Source organism: Oncorhynchus nerka, linkage group LG27 (genome assembly GCF_034236695.1).
Source record: "Oncorhynchus nerka isolate Pitt River linkage group LG27, Oner_Uvic_2.0, whole genome shotgun sequence".
Classification (NCBI taxonomy): Eukaryota; Metazoa; Chordata; class Actinopteri; order Salmoniformes; family Salmonidae; genus Oncorhynchus; species Oncorhynchus nerka.
In genome coordinates, this window is record NC_088422.1 from 27,260,311 (window position 1) to 27,287,919 (window position 27,609).

The 27,609-nt window shown below is 42.4% G+C and overlaps 1 pseudogene; it reads left to right on the top strand.

The window, feature by feature from the left end:
• The first annotated feature begins 3,114 nt into the window (after nucleotides 1-3,114).
• On the top strand, nucleotides 3,115-27,424 carry LOC115111504 (hepatocyte nuclear factor 1-alpha-like; annotated as a pseudogene).
• The last annotated feature ends 185 nt before the right edge of the window (nucleotides 27,425-27,609 follow it).

The following is a 27,609-nucleotide window of genomic DNA, read 5'->3' on the forward strand; positions in this document are numbered from 1 at the left end:
AATAGAAGTAGACGTGTAACGTGTGCTACTATGACTTCTGCCAAGAGGTCTGGGCCTTTATGCCAAAGGAGAGATAGAGCTTGCCCAGTTATTGCATGACCACTGGACCATGATGGCTGTTTCCCCTCAATCTCTACAATGGTGTCAGTGATGGGATATTTCAAGAGTTTCAAATGTCCTTTTGTAAGTGGGCTTCAATCTGTAAGCATTGGATTTGTTAAACTTGTGTGCCCACTCCTTGATAGATGAAAATGCACAGAAGGTAGTGCACTCTCCCTATAACCCCAGGGTTTCTGGTTCAAACCCCACTGTGGGTGCTCCCCCTCACTAGGTTTAACTGGGATTCTCTTTCAACAGGTGTCTTGAAAAGAGAGTAATTTTTTATTAGTTTGACAAATGGTTTACAATGGTTTACAATGAAACAATCCTAAATTGAATGTGCTAGCATCTCTTCATTCAGTTGGATAACATGATTGAATGAACTGGCCCACAGGCCTAATACATGTGCTTGAGTTCACCCAACTCACTAAGGTGACATAAGTTGCTGCAAAACTTTACAAGACATAGTCAACAAAACAAATTACTAGGTTTGATGAACATTAACACCAAATGGCGCTCACACTAATCCATATTGTTTCCAATCCTGTACAGCCTACAAGCTTAGCATTCTATTTTGTTTCACAGTAGGTCATACATAGTAGTTGTTTGTTAGCTTTCTGACCACTGCATTACTAAATATACAGTAGCTTGCCTTTATAAATCTGCTCTCCACTTTTAATCAATCTCCCAAAACATACCATTGTACAATTACAGTATAGGCTATCATGAAAAGGTGCCCTTTTTTTGTCAAAATAAATACATCATGGATTGAGAAAATGAAACTTTTAGGCCTTAACTGATGTTCTTTGAAAGACAGACCATCATATCAGTGTCCACATAGTTTTAAATTCTGTGTCAGTGTCTCCAAGCCTTGGTTCGCCTACTCCTAACACGAGCATCAGTAAGACAGTCCCTCACTTTGGCAGGATCCACCCCCCACCCCCTCACCCCCCATAACCCCCTGATGAGGGTTGTGTTTCATATAGGAAGTGGTTTTGGGCAGTGTGCTTGCTCATTCACTGCTGGGTCTTAAGTATTTAATTAGTCCCAAAGCCAGCTCCACCTAATCTCCTCTCCAACACCAACTCAACATGTGACTCGTTAACCATTTGGAGGCCGATCACAATGTCGCTTCTCAGAACAGCCATTCTAATAATTCAAGCAATGGTAATACATTAGCACCAATGCCTAGAGTGATAAAGGTAAACAATGTTGTTGATTCACATGCCTCTGAAAGACTGTTGAGGGAACTCTGGGAAGTCAAATCTGCATTAAAACTTCAAATTGACTAACCATAACTACTGTATTATCAAACAAGCCTCTGGTTCTTCAACTCCCCTTTACACATGCAGCTTGTTCCATTAGGGGGTGCACTCATGACAAGCTGTTAAACTAATTCCAGATTATATTAAGAACGAGAATATGCTCAATATGTGAAACGGCAAACTTTCTTACATTCCTATTGCCATGTCTGTTGACTGGTTATGAAACGGTTTATTTCTTTGTGCTCTGGATGATGAACCCTGTGGGTGAAGTGTCCATGAGGTTCATACTGGGTGAGTTGTTGCACGTTGTTGGAGACACCCAGCGTAGGCTACACAGCTTCTGTCCTCAGCAGAGGAATCTCCAAAAATGGGACAGGGCCTATTCGGGCAGGAACTAAGGGGTGTGTTAAATTTCTGCATGCATGATCAATGGGGTTGAATAGCGTGTGGGGTAGAGGGGGGTGGCGGGGCAGTATGGACACAATGCTGAGAGAGGAGGGGGCAGAAATAGGGAGAGAGGTTGGCTGACTAATGAGACTATGAGGAGGACAACAGGAAAACAGTAGCTCTGTTCTCTTTTCAAGTAAAGAACGTGTAAACTGGTTCTGTGGATCTTTATTTCTAGAAACAGAAAATACAGTAGGTTACATATTAACACAGCACACGTTTTAATATAATAAAAAAATGACATAACTGCATATTTACTTTCTCACACCAAATGTATGCTAGAATGTGTGATATAATGCACTGCATGGGATTTAAATGCAGTACAAGCCACACTACCATGCCCCCTGTTTCCCTCGCTAGGCTGTCCTCTGAACAGTGCAAACTAAGGCACAATGGGACTTAATTACTGGTCAGAAAGATAGAGGGAGTCCTGTTTCTCAGAGTTTCCCCCCTTTCAAATACTGTACAATGCCATCTTCCCTAGGGTAGGGCGGGTGAGGAGAGAGAGCTCAACACAAAAAGGGAGGTGATAGGGTGAACCCAGAGGAAGGCATAAGGTAAGAGAGGGGGAGGGAGAGAGAAGGAGAGAGGAGAGAGTTATTGGTGTTGAATCAACACTGAAAGCAACACTACCAATACAGCATAGCTACAATGCCACCTGCAGGGGTTCTTAAGTATTACTGATTCCGAAGTAAGCATAAAGTTAGACAATATCATGACGGATAATGCAGCAGATGTATGGCATCTAAAAGCTACGTCAATCAGACCTCATATGTCTAAGATGACGCAGTCATGCTCTCTAGTGCTGGGCAGGACAACACCTACTCTCATTTTCTCTGTCCAATTCATTCCTAACATGTCTCAAAAGACACCTATCAGGTGTTCATGATAAACGTTAAGCTTCAACATCCATTCCATTGGGCCTTTACATTACAATTTATTTGAAATAGTATAGTATAGTGTAACCAGCCGTAAATTACATCAAGGCAGGACAAATATTAATTTGTTAATGCTGTCATCCTTATTGGATCCTAAAATGAATATCTATAAGTGTCATAATGAATTGTATCAATTTTGAATATATTGAAAAAAAATGAACATTATAATTTGTAATGGTTGTATTTTTTTTTTTTTACCTTTCATGTATGTGTGTTATACAGGAAGGAACCTGTATGAATGTGCATGTGACAGGAAAAGTTTATTTTCATTTAGAGTTTTTGACTGCACTTTGCTCACTTTTAGGAATGGAGGGAGATGGGGACAAAGTTCAAAGAGAGCACATGGGGAGTAAGGGGGAGGAAGATAAACATTTTTTTTTAAACATTTGAAAGCTTAACAGCAGGTGGAGGGCTTAAACCAGATAGCTCAGAACGAGACAAGAAGAAAATTGAATGGGGGAAAATTAAATGTATTTTCCTGAACTGAAGAAAGACAGAAAGGTAATGACTCCAGAAGCCACAATTATTCGTCTTTTGTGTAAGCGCTTGACTGCAGTGTGTCTGTCTTAGTGTGTGAATATGTGTATGTTTGTGACCTGTGGCCTGCGTAGTCTGTGTGTTGTGCTAGTGAGGTAAGGTTTAGGCAACAGTGTAATGGAGGGAGAGGAGAGGAAATGGGGCCCTGGGCGTCTGACTAATCTCCAGAATGAGCTTATCTGGGCACTGCTGGGCTCTGGACTGTCCCGGGAGGTCCTGGTCCAAGCACTGGAAGAACTGGAGCAAGAGAGGGTCACCCCTGGAGCAGAGAAGGGGGACAGGGGAGATGGAGAGAGTTCGGAGGAGGGAGAAATGGATTTTCCACCACCAATATTCCAGGAGCTGGAGGCACTACCCTCAGAGGAGGCAGCCAGACAGAGGGCTCTGGTCGACCAACTTCTGCAGTAAGTAGCTCCCAAATCTCTGCCCTCCACCATATCCTCTCCTTAACAACATACACATCAATCTCTTCATTTCATCAAACCTCATCTATTAATACAACAACAAAATTGACACATCCCTTATTTTCTTACACAAGCTTTAATTTCTCAAAACAATGTCCAACTCATTTGTTAAAAATAGTTTAAAAACAAACACATTTTAGGGTGGTTACTTGATTCTGTTTTCCATTCTCTTTCTTTTCTGCTATCTTTTCCTGATGTTTTCTCACCAAGAAAAGAGTACAAATAAGTGAGTTGTTCTTGGTCTTTATCAAATTTGTTTCCCCACTCCCTCCTTCCTCCCTCATTATCTTGCCCCCTCTTCCTCTTTATGAGATCTCTCTCAGCCTCTGAGGTGGATTTAAAGGAGGGTTCCTCCTTTCCTGATTACTAATTACCCAGCATTATTCTCTGGCCATTTCTATCGTTGAATGAACTGCATGCATGGGTTAAGATGAACAGAAATGTGCTGTGTGTGTTTGTGTTTGTGTTTGTGTGTGTGTGTGTGTGTGTGTGTGTGAGAGAACAGATGTTAGTCAATATTTACTACAACTTGGAAGGCCATTTCATTTTCACCACATTTCAAACTACAACAAATACCTCATATTATGGTAAAACTGCTCATTGTATATAGCTTAAAGTTGGCAATTGTACAATAATTAGCATGAAAACACAGAACTTGACCAATCATGCCTTAGTATCAAAATGTATCAAACATAGATAAAGCTTTTGTATATTTGAATATACATAATAGCTATGTTATGTACTATTGCTAGCCATTAAGGTTTGTGTCACAGCAAGTAGGCTATATTTCTGGGTATTATTTCAAGTGACCGGAGAGAGCTGGACTTTGCCCTACTGTGCGTCCCCTTATCTCTTGCCAACATCCCTTCTTTCCCTCCCTCCCTTTATGCGCATGAGTTTTGTCTGTGTGTGTGTATGTGTCTGTGTGTGATAGGAAGGATCCATGGGCATGTGGCAAAACTGGTGAAGAGCTACATGCAGCAGTATAACCTCCCCCAGAGAGAGGTGGTTGAGTCCACAGGCCTCAACCAGTCCCATCTCTCCCAACACCTCAACAAAGGCACACCCATGAAGAACCAGAAACGGGCTGCTCTATACAGCTGGTATGTCAGGAAGCAGGGCAAGATTAGCCAGCGTGAGTATTTGGCCAGCTGATAAGCTGACCCTGCCTGTACTGCAATATGACATTACAGTATGGACTCTCTAAGTGTAACATTTACACTACCGTTCAAAAGTTTGGGGTTACTTAGAAATGTCCTTGTTTTTGAAAGAAAAGCACATTTTTTTGTCCATTAAAATAACGTAAGAAAATATCAGAAATACAGTGTAGACATTGTTAATGTTGTAAATGACTATTGTAGCTGGAAACAGCTGATTTATTTTGATGGAATATCTACATAGGCGTACAGAGTCCCATTAGCATCAACCATCACTTCTGTGTTCCAGCGGCAAGTTGTGTTAGCTAATCCAAGTTTATAACTTTAAAAGGCTAATTGATCATTAGGAAACCCTTTTGCAATTATGTTAGCACAGCTGAAAACCGTTTTAAAATTGATTGATTAAAAATTAAAATAGCAATAAAACTGTCCTTTAGACTAGTTGAGTATCTGGAGCATCGGCATTTGTGGGTTCGACTACAGGCTCAAAATGGCCAGAAACAAATAACTTTCTTCTGAAACTCATCAGTCTATTCTTGTTCTGAAAAAATGAAGGCTGTTCCTGTCATGTATTGTCATGTTATGTCTTGTTCCTGTTCTTTCTCTTCACTTTGTTTCCCCCTGCTGGTCGTATTAGGTTACCTTCTCTCCCTTTCCTTCCCCCAGCTGTTCCTCATCTCCTCTAACTACCTCGTTTACTCTCTCCCACCTGTTCCCTTTTTTCCCTCTGATTAGGTCTCTATTTCTCTCTCTGTTTCTGCTTCTGTCTTTGTCAGATTCTCGTTTGCTTCACCCTTGTCCCGTCCTGTCGTAATCTGCCTCTTCATCAGATGCTACGTGTGATCAGGTACCTCTGTCCTCTACAACCCGCGCCTACCCGGAGAGACCAGCAGTCTGTTGCCGCTAACCCTGCTATTCTCCTCTGCTGCTAGAAGGGGACTCTCCTGTAAAGATCAGAGGACTTTATGATTTATTTGTCGCCCTCTCTGCGGGTTGTCTATTTTGTCAACCGATACATCAGAAGAGGATTTATGTCTTCCCTGTGTTTGGACATTAAAAGACTCTGTTTCTGTTAAACCGCTTTTGGGTCCTCACTCACCAGCATAACAGTTCCATGCAAGAAATTGCCAAGAAACTGAAGATCTCGTACTACTCCCTTCACAGAACAGAGCAAACTGGCTCTAACCAGAATAGAAAGAGTAGTGGGAGGCCCCGGTGCACAACTGAACAAGAGGACAAGTACATTAGATTGTCTAGTATGAGAAAGTCTTCAACTGACAGCTTCATTAAATAGTACCCGCAAAACACCAGTCTCAATGTCAATAGTGAAGAGGCGACTCCTGGATGCTGGCCTTCTGGGCAGAGTTGCAAAGAAAAAGCCATATCTCAGATTGGCCAATAAAAATAAAAGATTAAAGATGGGCAAAAGAACACAGACACTGGACAGAGGAAGATTGGAAAAAAGTGTTAAGGACAAACAAATCTAAGTTTGAGGTGTTCGGATCAAAAGAAGAACATTCGTGAGATGCAGAAAAAATGAAAAGATGATGGAAGAGTGCTTGCCGCCATCTGTCAAGCATGGTGGAGGCAATGTGATGGTCTGGAGGTGGTTTAGTGGTGGTAAAGTGGAAGATGTGTACAGGGTAAAAGGGATCTTGAAGAAGGAAGGCTATCATTCCATTTTGCAACGCCATGCCATACCCTGTGGATGGCACTTAATTTCAGCCAATGTCCTCCTACAACAGGACAATGACCCAAAGCACAGCTCCAAACTATGCAAGAACAATTTAGGGAAGAAGCAGTCAGCTAGTATTCTGTCTAAAATGGAGTGGCCAGCACAGTCACCGGATATCAACCCTATTGAGCTGTTGTGGGAGCAGCTTGACCGTATGGTATGTAAGAAGTGCCCATAAAGCCAATCCAACTTGTGGGAGGTGCTTCAGGAAGCATATGGGGTGAAATCTCTTCAGATTACCTCAACAAATTGATAACTAGAATGTCAAAGGTCTGCAGGGCTGTAATCGCTGCAAATGGAGGAATCTTTGACGAAAGCAAAGTTTCAAGACACAATTATTATTTCAATTAAAAATTATTATTTACAACCTTGTCAACGTCTTGAATATATTTCCTATTCATTTTGCAACTAATTTCATGTGTGTTTTCATGGAAAACAAGGACATTTCTAACTGACCCCAAACTTTTGAACGGTAGTGTATGTCAAATCATGACTACCTCATTCATTAATATTCACAATTAATTTCCATAAATCTACACTGAGTGTACAAAACATTGAATACTCCCCTCCTTTTTGCCCTCAGAACATAAATGTATAATTGTTGTGCAATTTATAGGCTATATTGAGGCTATATGGCGTTAGTGTGAAGCCTATAAGTCTGATTAAGCTACAGGTAGAAAAAGTTCATGTTCATCCACTGAGGCAAAAAATAACAATCTGAGTTTAACTCAATAAGATAAAAGCTGTGAAATTGAGAGTTGAAAAAGAGAAGGGAGGGCCAGAAAAATAGACTGTTTGGGAAAGATTTGGTGAAGTGGTAAAAGAGGATGATATAGCAGTGCCGGCGATGTTATGTGAGGCATTCTAAAGTCATAAGATAGGGACTTCAAATAGGCCTATAGCCTGTAGCCTACTGTTCAGATGGGTTAAATGGAAACTGAAATCTGGACACTGACTGTAGGTCTATAACCTCTAATATAGCCTTAATATTAACTCCGGAATAATACATTATTATTATGTAGGCTAAATTTTGACTCCAGGAAAAGGAATGGAGAAATATGATTTCTTTATTTCAGCATCTTGGGAGAATTCGAATGTGCAGTTAGTTCCCGTTTGTTGGTTGTGCCATCATTATCAGCATCATAAACGCTGACAACTCAACCACATAAGATATGCATTCAAGACAAACTGAAATCTTATCAGAAACATGTTGGTTCATTTTCACAGCTCTCTATTTCCTTACAACCAGTCAAACTGATGTAATTTGGAAATGTAGCATAGAAAAGCTTTTTTGTTGTTATTTATTGCATTTTCTTCCTGGTCCCTAAAAGTCTTTGCTCAGCGAAAGAAGCAGAGATGACTGAGAACTTCACAGATGTCAACTAGATTGAAGCATTCATTCTATCGATCTATGACATTATTTTTGGAGAGCAAGGTTTTATTTAGTCTTCTAGGGCAACATATAGCCTAATGGCAGAAGAGAAACTGCATGTATCTAATAATAGACATGTTGACTAACAAATATCTTCCCAAAATGAAGGAAATGATAAGCAGAAACACATCTAAATCAGGCACCTCTGTCAAAAAATAGTTCTGCTGTCTCTGACTGCCTACAGAGCATTTTCTATACTAGCGGGTTAGGGACAGGTGCGGGCCTCAGATTTTCACTTTATCACATATAGTCTGGCAGTTGCATTTAGGTTATTAGCAATTGCAGGCAGGTGTGCGGTTGAACAAACAGATGACCCATGGACCACTGCCATGAACACCAACGTGAAGTTCATTGGAGCATGTCAAATTAGGTGTCACATGAAACCTATATACATTTTATATATACATTTTCAACAATTGTCCATCCTAAAATGTAGGAATAAGCAAATGCTTTGATTTCTGGTCAAACAGATGTAAAGGGGGTCTTAGACAACATCTACCAGAAGGAGTATTTAAAAGTATTAGAAATGAGTAAATCAAAACATAATGTTGAAGTAAAGCCCCTGCCAACTAATATCAACACTTATATTTTGTTTTGGCGAAATTACATGCCGTCTGTAAGTTTAAGAAACAGTGACTTGTGATTCCATTACCAAAAACCTACATATCTCTAAGATATTTTCTAGATGATGAAAGTTCACAGCAGTAGCAAGTAAAGGTAGGTAAAGGTACCGATTAGTTGGTATTTTTGCTGATATATAGTTTGTTTATGAATTATTAAGTCATTAAAACTCAATTCTGTTACCAAATCTTTAACGGAATTACTGCATTTGTGTCACGTGTGCTCCCTCTCCGGCCTCTAGGTCACCAGGCTGCTCGTTATGTTATGGCGCACTCCTGTTACCATGTTCCGCGCACCTGCGCGTCATCAGACTCACCTGGACTCCATCACTTCCCTGATTACCTTCCCTATATTTTTCACTCCCTTTGGTTTCTTCCCTAGGTGTTATTGTTTCCGTTTCCTGTCTGTGCGTTGTTCATGTTTCTTGTTTTGTTTATTAAATGATGCACTCCCTGAACTTGCTTCCTGACTCCCAGTGCACTCGGTACAAATTAAATAGGCTACAATGGGAAATCATAGTAGTCCCAAACCACAGTTGGATCTCAGTTGCCACTGTCCTCCCTTCCACTGGCATACTGTTCTGTTCAGCTCATAACTTTTTCTCTATGTCATTTCGTGGTCAAAACAAGACTGTGAAAAAAGTCTGGACAACCCCTTCCTCTCACTCTGCCGCTCTCTCGCTCTACTCTCTCTCTCCCGTTAATGCCACCTCTCCCAGCTCTTACTGGCACCTACCATGACACCTACCACCTACCCTCTTTCCATTTACTGTAATAAGCATCCTTACCCATTGAGCACTGCCCGACACCGGACGTCCATGGGCGTTCAAAAGTAGTTGTGATTTGGTCAGCCCGCCCTTGCCTGACCAAATCTCAACCAATCATAGACTATGTTTCTCAAGTTTGGGAGCACAGTACAGTAGAACACAGTAGAGAACAGAGTGCAGTACAGTAGAGCACACTAGAGTAGGGTACAGTATACTGTAATTAACATATCTACTTTTCCCTACCGTGCTGTACTGTATTGTACTGTACTCTACTGTGCTGTACTGTGATGTCCAAACCTGTGAAACATAGACGTCTATGATTGTTTAAGATTTAGTCTGGTCCGGACAAACCAAATGTGGTCTTGTTTGGGGCCAGAGCTCATTACAGTAATAGCCAGTGTGTAGAATAATACCCAAATGTGTACCTATTCAGGATACATCACCATGAAGAGAATGATATTCCTGTCCATAATTATGCATTTCTGTATAGTAGCTTACAGATCAGAGACCCATGATGTCAGGGCTGGTTCCAGGTATAAGCTACATCAGTGACCGCTATTTTTTACTTATTTATTTATTTAACCTTTATTTAACTAGGCAAGTCAGTTAAGAACAAATTCTTATTTACAATGGCGGCCTACGCCGGCCAAACCCGGACGACGCTGGGCCAATTGTGCGTCGCCCTATCGGACTCCCAATCATGTCCAGATGTGATTCAGCCTGGATTCGAACCAGGGACTGTAGTGACGCCTCTTGTATTGAGATGCAGTGCCTTAGACTGCTGCGCCACTTGTTATGGGGCCCCGACCCAAATGATTCTTATTAAAAAAAAGGAACTTAGTCAAGAGTTAGAATAGTACAACATTAAAGGTGCAATATCTAAATTTGGTAGTGCATCAGCGGTTTTTCTCTTCTTATGTCAGTCACGGACAGTCTCTCAATTAGCCCATGTCACAGTGTTAATTTTGGCAGCTATTTTAGATTTTGTTTTAGTCTTAGTTTTAGTCTAAAAATTCATTTTTAGTCAATCACATTTGAGTCATTTTATCCATCCTTAGTTTTAGTTATTATTAGTTGACTAAAACTCTGGACAATTTTAGTCTGGTTTTTGTCAAATAAGTCAATGCATTTTTTGTTGTATCAAATAATGAATATTTAGGCTACCTCTAACTTCCATTATGTGCACATTCAGATAGCCTTGTCCATCTAGGCCTACTGTCCCCTCTTATACCTTAACTGGCAACATTGATAATGTGGCAGATTGTAACCAATGCCAGCCATATTTAACCATATAGGCTATAAAGTAGGGTTCCCAAACTAGCGACCCGCGGGCCAAAGGGTTTTATTTGGCCTTGCAATTCTTCATTTTTGGACTTAAAAGACTGTAAAAAGACCAGGAAATCAGCTCAAAGGGATTTTAATTTAAGCATTTTGTTCCGAAGTATTCCCATGCATAATAGAGACATGTGACAGTATACAAATGTAAGCAAGGTTTGAAATGATAATGTTTTAGTCAAAGATTATATCTGTTTGGGCTTCTTGCGGTCAATTTGCAGTCTACAAAATATTTGTAATTATGTTCGGGACCCCGACTAGCCACTCTCTAAAAAAATCGGCCCGCGGATTAATCTAGTTCAGTGGTTCCCACACTTTTATAGTCCTGTACCCCTTCAAACATTCAACCTCCAGCTGCGCACCTCCTCTAGCACCAGGGTCAGCGTACTCTCAAATGTTGTTTTTTGCCACCATGGTAAGCCTGCCACACACACATGATACATTTATTAAACATAAGAATTAGTGTGAGTTGTCACGACCCGGCTAGTGGGAAGTGACAAAGAGCTCTTATATCACCAGGGCACAAATAATAATATAATAATAATGAATAACTTTGCTCTTTATTTAACCATCTTACATATAAAACCTTATTTGTACATCGAAAAATGTAAATAACTCACAAGTTAATGAGAAAGGTGTGCTTGAAAGGATGCACATAACTCTGCAATGTTGTGTTGTATTGGAAAGAGTCTCAGTCTTAAATAATTTTCCACACACAGTCTGCGCCTGCATTTAGTTTTCATGCTAGTGAGGGCTGAGAATACACTCTCACATAGGTACATGGTTGCAAAGGGCATCAGTGTCTTAACAGCTCGATTTGAGAAGGCAGGATACTCTGAGCACAGCCCAATCCAGAAATCTGACAGTGGCTTCTGATTAAATACAATTTTCACAGAACCGCTTGTTGCAATTTCGATGAGGCTCTCTTGTTCAGATATCGGTAAGTGGACTGGAGGCAGGCTGATGAATCCAGTTGTTTGTGTCATCCGTTTCGGGAAAGTACCTGCATAATTGTCAGACATTTGCACACAAAAAAATCATAAAATGATGGAAAGACCTGTGTGTTGTCCTTGTTAATGCAGACAGAGAAGAGCTCCAACTTCTTAATCACCGCCTCAATTTTGTCCCGCACATTGAATACAGTTGCGGAAAATCCCTATAATCCTAAATTCAGATAATTCACGGGAGAAACAACATCATCCAGATAGGCCAGTCGTGTGAGAAACTCGTCATCATGCAAGCGGTCAGACAAGTGAAAATCATGGTCAGTAAAGAAAACTTTAAGCTCATCTCTCAATTTAAAAAAACGTGTCAATACTTTGCCCCTTGATAACCAGCACACTTCTGTATGTTGTAAAAGCGTTAAATGATCGCTGCCAATATCATTGCATAGTGCAGAAAATACATGAGAGTTCAGGGGCTTTGCTTTAACAAAGTCAACCATTTTCACTGTAGTGTCCAAAACGTCTTTCAAGCTGTCAGGCATTCCTTTGGCAGCAAGACCCTCCCGGTGGATGCTGCAGTGTACCCAAGTTGCGTCTGGAGCAACTGCTTGCATGCGCATTACCACTCCACTATGTCTCACTGTCATGTCTTTTTCGCCATCAGTACAGATACCAACACATCTTGAACACCAAAGTCCATTTGATGTCACAAAGCTGTCCAGTACTTTCAAAATATCCTCTCCTGTTGTCCTGGTTTCCAGAAGAGGATGTCTTCCTTAATTGACCTCCCATAAATGTAATGGACAACCAGGAGCTGTGCCAGGCCCGCCACGTCTGATGACTCATCCAGCTGTAACGCACAGAATTCACTGGCTTGTATGCAAAGCAGTAATTGTTTCAAAATATCTCCTGCCATGTCACTGATGCGTCCTGAAACAGTATTGTTTGATGAAGGCATTGTCTGTATAGATTTTTGGGCCTTTTCCCCCAGCAGTGTCACTGCCATAGCCATGGCATCAGGAAGAATTAAGTCCTCCACAATAGCATGGCGCTTGCCTGTCTTAGCCACTCGATAGCTCACTATATAAGACGCTTCTAGCCCTTTCTTATTAATGGTATCTGTTGCTTTTATACACTTCTTTATACACACACTCGAAAGTAGTCTTAATTCTCAAATTGGCCTGTTTTGTTTCTAAATGTCTGCGCAAGAGTGAAGGTTTCATCGAGTTGTGAGATAGTACTTTTGCACATATAACACACTGTGGCTGAGGAAAGGCACTACTCCCAATATAAGTGAACCCCAAATCAATGTAGTTCTCATCAAATTTGCACCTCTTCGATGGTCCAACGTCTCTGTCTGTTGTTCGGTGCTTTTCCGGGTAAGGGAGCTACTGTCAGTGTCCATGCTAGTTGGGCTTACAACAAATGTAGAATTACTGATGCTAGCAGAGCAACTTGTGTCGTCGACAAGTGCAGGTGTAGTACTGCTGGTAGTAGCAGTACTACCAGTAGAGCTGGTATGTGTCTCTATGGACGCGGGCCATACTTTTTATTTTTACCATATATCCATTTTCAAACTGAATGAGCAACAGCTACGTTTGGCTACATATGGACCGTTAGTGGAATTCCTGCGAGAGAGTAACGGTTAATGTGATTGGATGTTAATTATTTGACTAGGCTACCTGTATTTGACATTGTGTTGTTATTTAGCTGAACACCAGATGGTTTCATTTTATTTTGGGCAGTGAAACGAGGCTACTCAGGCAAGAAAAAAACCTCTCCCAAATGTATAACCATGTTGGAAAATATAAATGGACTGTATGAAAATGTGAAAAAAAAGGAAAAAAAGAAAAAAAAGGAAAAAAAAGGAATAAAAATGGAATCACATTTTTATTTGGCGTACCCCTGACGGCATTGTGCGTACCCCTGGTATGCATACCCCAGTTTGGGAATACCTGATCTAGTTGATGATCTCTGCTATAAAGGCTACAGGTTCAACAATGTACAGCTCTGATTTTCTCCCCATCATAACCGTCAAGGGTGTAAATAACAATGGTTTCCTTGAAAGGGGATCATTTGAGCTTTACAAAAATGCTAGAAGTATTACTTTTTTCCAACAAATTGCACAAAAAAACAACATCCGCAACTTGCATTTGCGGACTGCAGGAACACAGATGAGAGAGTAGTAGTGCACACGGAAAAATAGAGCTTCTAATGTGATCAAAGTAAAAGTAGCCTACATGAAAGTAAGAGAGAGAGTAAACATTGTTTCTATATGAGGTCAGTTACAACTCAAGTGTCCTGGCTTCGCATCAGTTCAAAAAGATTGATGAGTGACTGAAGTGACCGCTTGGGAGCTGTGCGGGAGAGCTGGGCAGATTAGCTCAATCAGACCGTGCAACTGAAAGAAGTCAATTCTGCCAAGAATTGCATGAAATATTCTGCATGCATTTTTAGGATTGGACAAAACAGATAAAAGGCGCTTCATGTCAAATGTAATGTCCATTAGTCTCACATGGAATTATTGTCTCGTCCCATTTGTCAACTACACTGAACAAAAATAAATGCAACATGTAAAGTGTTGGTCCCATGTTTCATGAGCTGAAATAAAAGAACCCAGAACTGTTCCATATGCACAAAAAAACGTATTTCTCAAAATTGTTGTGCAGAAATTGGTTTTGCCAAGATCATCTATCCACCTGACAGGTGTGGCATATCAAGAATCTGAATGAACAGCATGATAATTACACAGGTGCACTTTCTGCTGGGGACAATGAAAGGCCACTCTAAAATGTGAAGTTTTGTCACACAACACAATGAAAAAAGATATCTCAAGTTGAGGGAGTGTGCAATTACATTTACATTTAAGTAATTTAGCAGACGCTCTTATCCAGAGCGACTTACAAATTGGTGCATTCACCTTATGACATCCAGTGGAACAGCCACCTTACAATAGTGCATCTAAATCTTTTAAGGGGGGTGAGAAGGATTACTTTATCCTATCCTAGGTATTCCTTAAAGAGGTGGGGTTTCAGGTGTCTCCGGAAGGTGGTGATTGACTCCGCTGTCCTGGCGTCGTGAGGGAGTTTGTTCCACCATTGGGGGGCCAGAGCAGCGAACAGTTTTGACTGGGCTGAGCGGGAACTGTACTTCCTCAGTGGTAGGGAGGCGAGCAGGCCAGAGGTGGATGAACGCAGTGCCCTTGTTTGGGTGTAGGGCCTGATCAGAGCCTGGAGGTACTGAGGTGCCGTTCCCCTCACAGCTCCGTAGGCAAGCACCATGGTCTTGTAGCGGATGCGAGCTTCAACTGGAAGCCAGTGGAGAGAGCGGAGGAGCGGGGTGACGTGAGAGAACTTGGGAAGGTTGAACACCAGACGGGCTGCGGCGTTCTGGATGAGTTGTAGGGGTTTAATGGCACAGGCAGGGAGCCCAGCCAACAGCGAGTTGCAGTAATCCAGGCGGGAGATGACAAGTGCCTGGATTAGGACCTGCGCCGCTTCCTGTGTGAGGCAGGGTCGTACTCTGCGGATGTTGTAGAGCATGAACCTACAGGAACGGGCCACCGCCTTGATGTTAGTTGAGAACGACAGGGTGTTGTCCAGGATCACGCCAAGGTTCTTAGCGCTCTGGGAGGAGGACACAATGGAGTTGTCAACCGTGATGGCGAGATCATGGAACGGGCAGTCCTTCCCCGGGAGGAAGAGCAGCTCCATCTTGCCGAGGTTCAGCTTGAGGTGGTGATCCGTCATCCACACTGATATGTCTGCCAGACATGCAGAAATGCGATTCGCCACCTGGTCATCAGAAGGGGGAAAGGAGAAGATTAATTGTGTGTCGTCTGCATAGCAATGATAGGAGAGACCATGTGAGGTTATGACAGAGCCAAGTGACTTGGTGTATAGCGAGAATAGGAGAGGGCCTAGAACAGAGCCCTGGGGGACACCAGTGGTGAGAGCACGTGGTGAGGAGACAGATTCTCGCCACGCCACCTGGTAGGAGCGACCTGTCAGGTAGGACGCAATCAAGCGTGGGCCGCGCCGGAGATGCCCAACTCGGAGAGGGTGGAGAGGAGGATCTGATGGTTCACAGTATCGAAGGCAGCCGATTGGTCTAGAAGGATGAGAGCAGAGGAGAGAGAGTTAGCTTTAGCAGTGCGGAGCGCCTCCGTGATACAGAGAAGAGCAGTCTCAGTTGAATGACTAGTCTTGAAACCTGACTGATTTGGATCAAGAAGGTCATTCTGAGAGAGATAGCGGGAGAGCTGGCCAAGGACGGCACGTTCAAGAGTTTTGGAGAGAAAAGAAAGAAGGGATACTGGTCTGTAGTTGTTGACATCGGAGGGATCGAGTGTAGGTTTTTTCAGAAGGGGTGCAACTCTCGCTCTCTTGAAGACGGAAGGGACGTAGCCAGCGGTCAGGGATGAGTTGATGAGCGAGGTGAGGTAAGGGAGAAGGTCTCCGGAAATGGTCTGGAGAAGAGAGGAGGGGATAGGGTCAAGCGGGCAGGTTGTTGGGCGGCCGGCCGTCACAAGACGCGAGATTTCATCTGGAGAGAGAGGGGAGAAAGAGGTCAGAGCACAGGGTAGGGCAGTGTGAGCAGAACCAGCGGTGTCGTTTGACTTAGCAAGCGAGGATCGGATGTCGTCGACCTTCTTTTCAAAATGGTTGACGAAGTAATCTGCAGAGAGGGAGGAGGGGGGAGGGGGAGGAGGATTCAGGAGGGAGGAGAAGGTGGCAAAGAGCTTCCTAGGGTTGGAGGCAGATGCTTGGAATTTAGAGTGGTAGAAAGTGGCTTTAGCAGCAGAGACAGAAGAGGAAAATGTAGAGAGGAGGGAGTGAAAGGATGCCAGGTCCGCAGGGAGGCGAGTTTTCCTCCATTTCCGCTCGGCTGCCCGGAGCCCTGTTCTGTGAGCTCGCAATGAGTCGTCGAGCCACGGAGCGGGAGGGGAGGACCGAGCCGGCCTGGAGGATAGGGGACATAGAGAGTCAAAGGATGCAGAAAGGGAGGAGAGGAGGGTTGAGGAGGCAGAATCAGGAGATAGGTTGGAGAAGGTTTGAGCAGAGGGAAGAGATGATAGGATGGAAGAGGAGAGAGTAGCGGGGGAGAGAGAGCGAAGGTTGGGACGGCGCGATACCATCCGAGTAGGGGCAGTGTGGGAAGTGTTGGATGAGAGCGAGAGGGAAAAGGATACAAGGTAGTGGTCGGAGACTTGGAGGGGAGTTGCAATGAGGTTAGTGGAAGAACAGCATCTAGTAAAGATGAGGTCGAGCGTATTGCCTGCCTTGTGAGTAGGGGGGAAGGTGAGAGGGTGAGGTCAAAGAGGAGAGGAGTGGAAAGAAGGAGGCAGAGAGGAATGAGTCAAAGGTAGACGTGGGGAGGTTAAAGTCGCCCAGAACTGTGAGAGGTGAGCCGTCCTCAGGAAAGGAGCTTATCAAGGCATCAAGCTCATTGATGAACTCTCCGAGGGAACCTGGAGGGCGATAAATGATAAGGATGTTAAGCTTGAAAGGGCTGGTAACTGTGACAGCATGGAATTCAAAGGAGGCGATAGACAGATGGGTAAGGGGAGAAAGAGAGAATGACCACTTGGGAGAGATGAGGATCCCGGTGCCACCACCCCGCTGACCAGAAGCTCTCGGGGTGTGCGAGAACACGTGGGCGGACGAAGAGAGAGCAGTAGGAGTAGCAGTGTTATCTGTGGTGATCCATGTTTCCGTCAGTGCCAAGAAGTTGAGGGACTGGAGGGAGGCATAGGCTGAGATGAACTCTGCCTTGTTGGCCGCAGATCGGCAGTTCCAGAGGCTACCGGAGACCTGGAACTCCACGTGGGTCGTGCGCGCTGGGACCACCAGATTAGGTGGCGCGCCACGCGGTGTGGAGCGTTTGTATGGTCTGTGCAGAGAGGAGAGAACAGGGATAGACAGACACATAGTTGACAGGCTACAGAAGAGGCTACGCTAATGCAAAGGAGATTGGAATGACAAGTGGACTACACGTCTCGAATGTTCAGAAAGTTAAGCTTACGTGGCAAGAATCTTATTGACTAAAATGATTAAAATGATACAGTACTGCTGAAGTAGGCTAGCTGGCAGTGGCTGCGTTGTTGACTTTGTAGGCTAGCTGGCAGTGGCTGCGTTGTTGACACTACACTAATCAAGTTGTTCCGTTGAGTGTAATAGTTTCTACAGTGCTGCTATTCTGGGGCTAGCTGGCTAGCTAGCAGTGTTGATTACGTTACGTTGCGTTAAAAGAACGACAATAGCTGGCTACCTAACCTAGAAAATCGCTCTAGACTACACAATTATCTTTGATACAAAGACGGCTATGTAGCTAGCTATGTAGCTAGCTACGATCAAACAAATCAAACCGTTGTACTGTAATGAAATGAAATGAAAATGTGATACTACCTGTGGAGCGAAGCGGAATGCGACCGGGTTGTTGAGTGCGGAAGTTCTATTCGGCATGCTGACTACAGGAATTTGGCATGCTGACTACAGGAATGTCCACCAGAGCTGTTGCCAGATAATTTTATGTTAATTTCTCTACCATAAGCCGCCTCCAACGTCATTTTAGATAATTTGTCAGTACGTCCAACAGACCACGTGCATAGCGTCGTGTGGGCAAGCGGTTTGCTGATCTCAGTGTTGTGAACAGAGTGCCCCATGGTGGTGGTGGGGTTATGGTATGGGCAGCCATAAGCTATGGACAACGAACACAACTGCATTTTATCGATGGCAATTTGAATGCACAAAAATACTGTGACGAGTTCCCGAGGCCCTGTATTCCCAGTCATGCGAAATCCATAGATTAGGGCCTAATGAATTTATTTCAATTGACTGATTTCCTCATATAAACTGTAACTCAGTAAAATCAATGAAATTGTTCCATGTTGCGTTTATATTTTTGTTCAGCATAAAATTATAAGTAATTGTAATAGTTAGGTCTTTTTTTAGGCCATCATTGTAAATGAGAATTTGATTTTAACTGACTTGCCTAGTTAAATAAAGGTTAAACATTTTTTTTCCAGGGCTTCAGGAATAGGTCGTTGACAAGTATTTTTCGTCATTTATTGGTTACAAAATGAACACTGGCATGTCAGCAACAACATTTCAAATTGGTAAATTTGTATACTCAGCTATCTAAACTTGTAGTAATCATGGTCGAATTACCAACAGGGCACGCAATTTCACTTAGGGCCCCCAAAAGGTTAGAGCTGGCCCTGAATTCCGTTACCATAATTCCACTGCCAGATGTAAAACCACTTCACTTACTGTAGTTCAATAACCAAAATATTTGTTTTTCAAACTCAAGGTGCCATGTCATAGCTGACACCCATTTATTTTTGAAGCCATCTTTGAATCTTAATTCGGAGCAGATATTTAACAGTTTTTGGTAAACGTGAACGCAGAAAAAACTGAGGGAGATTTGACCTTAATTCTGTTACCAAACAAACTTTGCATCTGCACACTTCTTCTAGTAAACGTGTTTTTGTTCAATTGTCTGTGTACATTGTTCAAAGTAGTCCTTGTGTATAGAGTTGAATGGTTTGTTAAACTTTGAAATCAATGTTTTTTGTTTGGAATACATTTTAAAGTCAGGGTACTTTGTAAATGTCAATTAAAGTTGATATCTGACAGTTTTCTGATCATCACTAGAAAAGGAAACAATACACTACAGTGGATATATTTTGAAATTATCATTTGATAATATGCACAGACTTTGAGCCATTTGAGATGTTTTTATTTTACCTTTATTTAACTAGGCAAGTCAGTTAAGAACAAATTCTTATTTACAATGACGGCCTAGGAACAGTGGGTTAACTGCCTTGTTCAGGGGCAGAACAACAGATTGTCACGCCCTGACTTTAGAGAGCCTGTTTATTTCTCTATTTGGTTAGGTCAGGGTGTGATTTGGGTGGGCATTCTAGTTTTCTATTTCTTTGTTGGCCAGGTATGGTTCCCAATCAGAGGCAGCTGTCTATCGTTGTCTCTGATTGGGAATCATACTTAGCCAGCCTGTTTTCCACCTGAGTTTGTGGGATCTTGTTTTTGCACAGCTGCTGTATAGCCCTGCAGAATTTTATGTTTGTTGATCTTTTGTGGTTTTTGGGTGTTCATCTAAAATAAAGTAAGCTGTACATTTTCCTCGCTGCACTTTGGTCTCATTCCGACGACGGATGTAAACACAGATTTTTACCTTGTTAGCTCAGGGATTCGATCTAACAACCTTTCGGTTACTGTCTCAATGCTCTAACCACTAGGCTACCTGCCGCCCCAATTGCCCATTACGTAACCCCTGTTACATGTATTCCGTTACTACCCAATATGTAACATATTAAGTTCCTGTGAATTATCCCTATGTTTAAAAATATATATAACACAATCCTGTCTGAATAATAATGATACTAATGTAAATACTGATATTAATATGACGATAGCAGATGAACAATACAAAAATATGCATGTTTTCCATGCAGAGTTTACCAATGCCAGTCATGGCCTTGGGACCGGAGAGGAGCAGGGAGAGGACATAAGGAAAGGACGGAGGAACAGGTTCAAATGGGGACCCGCCTCCCAGCAAATCCTATTCCACGCCTATGAATGACAGAAGAACCCAAGTAAAGAGGAGCGAGAGGGATTCGTGGAGGAGTGTAACAGGTGAGATAGAGGGGTCAGATTAAAAATAATGGAAATGGTAAGAAATGTTCCCAGTTTCAGTGCAATGGAGGAGCTGTCATTGTCATTTTAGCGTGCCCCTTTTAAACACGTTTTTCTTGCTCTGGGGCCTTTCAGGCTCTCCCTCAGGGTTGAGTGTCTCCAGAGGGGTGTGTCTCCGTCCCAGCTGGCTGGACTGGGCTCTAACCTGGTGACAGAGGTACAAGTGTACAACTGGTTTGCTAACCGCCGCAAGGAGGAGGCATTCCGCCATAAACTGGCTCTCGATACGCCTTACACCAGCCAATCAGCAAGCACCACCAACCACACTCTCTCACACAGCCCTGCGCAAGGTATCACTCACTAAGACCAAAGTGAATAAAAATATTAATTAATTTAATCCACAAACAGCATAATTAATCATTCATGTTGTCCTCAGATGTTCTGTTATGTACTATTATTAGTACCGCGATACAGAGGAACAGAACCAAGACTGCCAGGGTGCAAAATGTCCTTATACCAGGAAACACCTGATCCTAACTCATCCTAACACTCTTCCAGGCATGAAGTACAGCCAGCAAATCCCATGTGACAGTCTAGGATCAGCAAGGGGTCGCAGTGGAGACCGAGGCTTGGGAGGCCACCTGGCCAGCCCCATCCAACTTGAGCCCAGCCACACACTCCTGGAAACACACTATCACAAACTAGTGAGATCACCTACCATTATACAGTGCATTTGGAAAGTATTCAGACCCCTTCCCCTTTTTCCACATTTTGTTAAGTTACAGTCTTATTCTAAAATACCAACAAATCCTCAATCTAATACACAATATTCCCATAATGACAAAGCGAAAAGTTTTTTATTTTTATTTTTACAAAACGTACTAAAAATAAAAACAGAAATACCTTATTTACATAAGTATTCAGACAATTTGCTATGAGACTCAATAATTGAACTCAAGTGCATCCTGTTTCCATTGATCATCCTTGAGATGTTTTTAAATCCACCTGTGGTAAATTAAATTAAGTCCACCTGTGGTAAATTAAATTGATTGGACATGATTTGGAAAGGAACACACCTGTCTATATAAGGTCCCACAGTTGACCGTGCATGTCAGAGAAAAAACCAAGCCATTAGGTCGAAGGAATTGTAGAGCTCCGAGACAGGATTGTGTCAAGGCAAAGCTCTGGAGACGGGTACCAAAAAATGTCTACAGCATTGAAGGTCCCCAAGAACATATTGGCCTCCATCATTCTTAAATGGAAGACATTTGGAACCAGCAAGACTCTGGCCGACTGGACGAACTGAGCAATCGGGGGAGAAGGGCCTTAGTCAGGGAGGTGACTAAGAACCCAATGGTCACTCTGACAGAGCTCTAGAGTTCCTCTGTGGAGATGGGAGAACCTTCCAAAAGGACAACCATCTCTGCAGCACTCCACCAATCTGGCCTTTGTGGTAGAGTGGCCAGACGGAAGCCACTCCTCAGTAAAAGGCACATGACAACCCGCTTGGAGTTTGCCAAAAGGCACCTAAAGAACTCACAGACCATGATAAACAAGATTGGTCTGTTGAAACCAAGATTCAACTAAGCGTTACGTCTGGAGGAAACCTGGAAACCTGCACCATCCCTACAGTGAAGCATGGTGGTGGCAGCATCATGCTGTGGGGATGTTTTTCATTGGTAGGGACTGGGAGACTAGTCAGGATCAGGGGAAAGATGAACAGAGCAATGTACAGAGAGATCCTTGATGAAAACCTGCTCCAGAGCACACAGGATCGCAGACTGGGGCGAAGGTTGACTTTCCAACAGGACATCGACCCTAAGCACACAGCCAAGACAACGCAGGAGTGGCTTCGGGAAAAGTCTCTGAATGCCCTTGAGTGGCCCAGCCAGAACCCGGACTTGAACCCGATCAAACATCTCTGGTGAGACCTGAAAATAGCTGTGCAGCAACACTACACCCATCCAACCTGACAGAGCTTGAGAGGATCTGCAAAGAAGAATGGGAGAAACTCCCCAAATACAGGTGTGCCAAGTTTGAAGCGAGGTTGTAATCGCTGCCAAAGGTGCTTCAACAAAGTACTGAGTAAAGGGTCTGAATACTTATGTAAATGTGATATTCAAATTTGCTAAACTGTCTAAAAACATGTTTTTGCTTTGTCAATATGGGGTATTGTGTGTAGATTTGTGAGGGGAAAAACTATTTAATCAATTTTAGAATAAGGCTGTTACGTAACAAAATGTGAGAAAAATTAAGGGGTCTGAATACTTTCTGAATGCACTGTATAATCATTAACCATATTTCAAACTGACACACATTGTCACCAACCAGTGAGATCACAAACAACCTCCCATTTTTACAAACCAGAGAGATCAGCAAATATGTTCACATAATCACAATACACATCATCGCAATACACATCACCATACAGAGATTATTAACTGCACCACAACATCATGCAAACCAGTGTGATCACAAATAATATTATATCATAATAAGCCAATCACAAACCACAATATATCATAATAAGCAAATGTGGTCACAACTCATATTACATCATAATAAGCCAATGAGATAGCAAACCATATTTATTACATCATAATATAAGCCAATGAGATCGCAATCCATATCATCACAAGTGACAGATCATCATGTAAGCCAGTGAAATTACAAAGCCATATCGCATAAAACTAGTAAGATCGTACAATACTTCCCTCCATCATAAACCTTTGAGTTTACAAAGCATCTCAATCCTCACAGTAATCTATGGCTGTGGTTGTCACTATCTGCCAACCACCCTCTTTCCCATCTCAGGTATCAGGAGGTGGTCCACTGCCCCCAGTAAGCACCCTGACCTCACTCCACAGTCTGTCTGCCTCGCCTTCTCCCCCCCAGGGACTCGTCATGGCCTCCTTGCCCAGCGCCATGAGTCTGGGAGAGTCCTCTCTCCTCATAGGCAACTTATGACATTATCGATCATAGTCTGCTGCTGGAAAATATATGTGCAATGGCTTTACATCCCCTGCTATATTGTGGATAAAAAGTTACCTGTCTAACAGAACACAGAGGGTTTTCTTTAATGGATGCCTCTCCAACATAATCCATGTAGAATCAGGAATTCCCCAGGGCAGTTGTCTAGGCCCTTTACTTTTTTCAATCTTTACTATTGACATGCCACTGGCTTTGAGTAAAGCTATTACAGCGAGTGAAATCACTGCAACACTTAACAAAGAGCTGCAGTTAGTTTCAGAATGGGTGGCAATGAATAAGTTGGTTCTAAAGATTTCAAAAACTAAAAGCATTGTATTTGGGACAAATCATTAAAAAAATAATAATAATTTTACCTTTATTTAACCAGGCAAGTCAGTTAAGAACACATTCTTATTTTCAATGATGGCCTGGGAACAGTGGGTTAACTGCCTGTTCAGGGGCAGAAGAACAGGTTTGTACCTTGTCAGCTCGGGGGTTTGAACTCACAACCTTCCGGTTACTAGTCCAACAGTCTAACCACTAGGCTACGCTGCCGCCCCACTAAACCTCAACTTAATCTTGCACTAAATAATGTAGAAATTTAAAAGGTTTAGGTGACTAAACTGCTTGGAGTAACCCTGGATTGTAAACTGTCATGGTCAAAACATGTTGATACAACAGTAACTAAAATGGGGAGAAGTCTATCAATAAAGCGCTGCTCTTCCTTTTTAACAACACAATCAACAAGGCAGGTCCTACAGGCCCTAGTTTTGTCACACATGGACTACTGTTCAGTCGTGTGGTCAGGTGCCACAAAGAGGGCCCTCAGAAAATTACAATTGGCTCAGAACATTACTGCCTTAATGTTGCTGGACCCCAGGAAGAGTAGCTGCTGCCTTATCAGCAGCTAATGGGGATCCTTAATACAGTTGAAGTTGGAAGATTACATACACTTTTTCAACCACTCCACAAATTTCTTGTTAACAAACTATAGTTTTGGCAAGTCGGTTAGGACATCTACTTTGTGCATGACAAGTCATTTTTACAACAATTGTTTACAGACAGATTATTTCACTTATAATTCAGTGGGTCAGAAGTTTACATACACTAAGTTGACTGTGCCTTTAAACAGCTCGGAAATTCCAGAAAATGATGTCATGACTTTAGAAGCTTCTGATAGGCTAATAGACTTCATTTGAATCAATTGGAGGTGTACCTGTGGATGAATTTCAAGGCCTTCCTTCAAACTCAGTGCCTCTTTGCTTGACATCATGGAAAAATCTAAAGAAATCAGCCAAGACCTCAAGAAAAAAAATTGTAGAACTCCACAAGTCTGGTTCATCCTTGGGACTAATTTCCAAACGCATGAAAGTATCACGTTCATCTGTACAAACAATAGTACACAAGTATAAACACCATGGGACCACGCAGCCGTGATACCGCTGAGGAAGGAGACGCGTTCTGTGTCCTAGAGATGGGCAAATCAATCCCAAAACAACAGCAAAGGACCCCGTGAAGATGCTGGAGGAAACAGGTACAAAAGTATCTATATCCACAGTAAAACTAGTCCTATATCGACATGACCTGAAAGGCTGCACAGCAAGGAAGAAGCAACTGCTCCAAAACCGTCATAACAAAAACAGACTACGGTTTGCAACTGCACATGGGGACAAAGATCGTACTTTTTGGAGAAATGTCCTCTGGTCTGATGAAACAAAAATATAACTGTTTTGGCCATAATGACCAAGCCGAAGAACCCCATCCCAACCGTGAAGCACGGGGGTGGCAGCATCATGTTGTGGGGGTGCTTTGATGCAGGAGGGACTGGTGCACTTCACAAAATAAATGGCATCATGAGGCAGGAAAATTATGTGGATATATTGAAGCAACATCTCAAGACATTAGTCAGGACGTTAAAGCTTGGTTGTAAATGGGTCTTCCAAATGGACAATTAGCCCAAGCATACTTCCAAAGTTGTGGCAAAATGGGTTAAGGACAACAAAGTCAAGGTATTGGAGTTGACATCCCAAAGCCCTGACCTCAATCCCATAGAACATTTGTGGGCAGAACTGAAAAGGCGTGTGCGCGCAAGGAGGTCTACAAACCTGACTCAGTTAAACCAGCTCTGTCATGAGGAATGTGCCAAAATTCACCCAACTTGTTGTGGGAAGCTTGTGGAAGGCTACCTGAAACATTTCACCCAAGTTAAACAATTTAAAGGCAATGCTACCAAATACTAATTGAGTGTATGTAAACTTCTGACCCACTGGGGATGTGATGAAATAAATAAAAGCTGAAATAAATCATTCTCTCTTCTATTATTCTGACATTTCACATTCTTAAAATAAAGTGGTGATCCTAACTGACCTAAGACAGGGAATTTTTTACTAGGATTAAATGTCATGAATTGTGAAAAACTGAGTTTAAATGTATTTGTCTAAGGTGTATGTAAACTTCAGACTTCAACTGTAAATACAAATTCTACACATGCAGGCGGCAGGGCAGCCTAGTGGTTAGAGCGTTGCACTAGTAACCTGAAGGTTGCAAGTTCAAATCCCTGAGCTGACAAGGTACAAATCTGTCGTTCTGCCCCTGAACAAGCAGTTAACCCACTGTTAACTAGGCCGTCAATAAGAATTTGTTCTTAACTGACTTGCCTAGTTAAATAAAGGTAAAATAAAAACATCTCAAATGGCTCTAAGTCTGTGCATATTATCAAATGATAATTTCAAAATATATCCACTGTAGTGTATTCTTTTCTAGTGATGATCAGAAAACTGTCAGATATCAACTTTAATTGACATTTACAAAGTAGCCTAATCCATGTTTTCCTGGCCTATGTTGGTCAACAGGTCAAACAGTACCTGTCATCAACAACATGGGAGGCGGGTTCACCACCCTTCAGCCAATCTCTTTCCAGCAGCAACTCATACAGCAGTTTCAGAATCATATGGGCCACAGTCCTTTCATGGCAACCATGACAGGGCTTCCATGTCACAGTAAGGCCACAGTGGCAGCATGTTATTCCTTCATTTGCCCTGTTGACATAAATACATGTATGAAACAAGGAATACATGACATAATAACACAGCTAGAACTAACAAGGGTTTCATAAAGTATCTCTGCGCCTGCTCTCAATTTCTCCATTGCAGTGTACAGCAAGTCCGATATGTCTCCCTACCCTCCGTCCAGCCTACTGTCCCAAGCCATGGTTGTCACTGACAGCAGCAGCCTTGGAACACTGACCAGTCTAAGCGCAGTCAGACAGGTACTGTGAAGCCAAATATGAACCAATATGAAAGTGATGCCATTAATATTCGCTTACATATAGGCTAAGTTATAGGATACAGGTACAGAAAAGTCTAGACTCACCGGCTAATGATCAGAAATAGTATTAATGTGGATTGAATCTGATAACAGACCCTGAGGAGGAGACAGAACCCATCCAGGATGACTCTCTACACCTGCAATCCCCCTCACCTGTGCCAGGTAAGAAACATCACTCTGGTGTGGAATATTTCCGTGAAGATGCAGTTTGACACTGCAGGGGAGATTCAAGACATTTAAAAAAACTTAGCGTAACACATATTTCAAAGTAATTTAACCCATGGTAAAATATAAATATAACCCATGGTATTCTATAGTTGGCAGTGAAAATAGGGAATTTTAAATGCAGGTTTGTAATTGGAATGTTAGTAGAGAACCTGTAAACTAATAACTTACTATCGCCTTTTTCTAGTTTCCTCTGGGAACTTAAGAGTTTTATCCTCCCTGAAACTCATCCACCTCACCTCCTCTCATCTTCGCCGGCAGACATCAACTCCTACATTCCTGAACATATGGTCTCTACTGCACAGTAGCAACAGAATGTAACTACTATGTAATGTGAAGGGCTGGGGTTAGAGGAGGTGTTTTACAGTAGGTAGAGAACTGGAATAAAGACGCAACACAAATTCACAAAATTTGCAGAAAAACTCTGCAGTAACATTGTCCAGAGAAGCCATATTTCCCATTCTGCCAGATACAGGCAGTACCAGTGAAAATGTGGACACACCTACTCATTCATGGGTTTTTCTTTATTTTCTACATTGTACAATAGTGAAGAGATCAAAACTATGAAACTTTGCTGCAGGAGGGACTGGTGCACTTCACAAAATAAATGGCATCATGAGGCAGGAAAATTATGTGGATATATTGAAGCAACGTATCGCTGCAGAAAAATGTAGACACACCTACTCATTC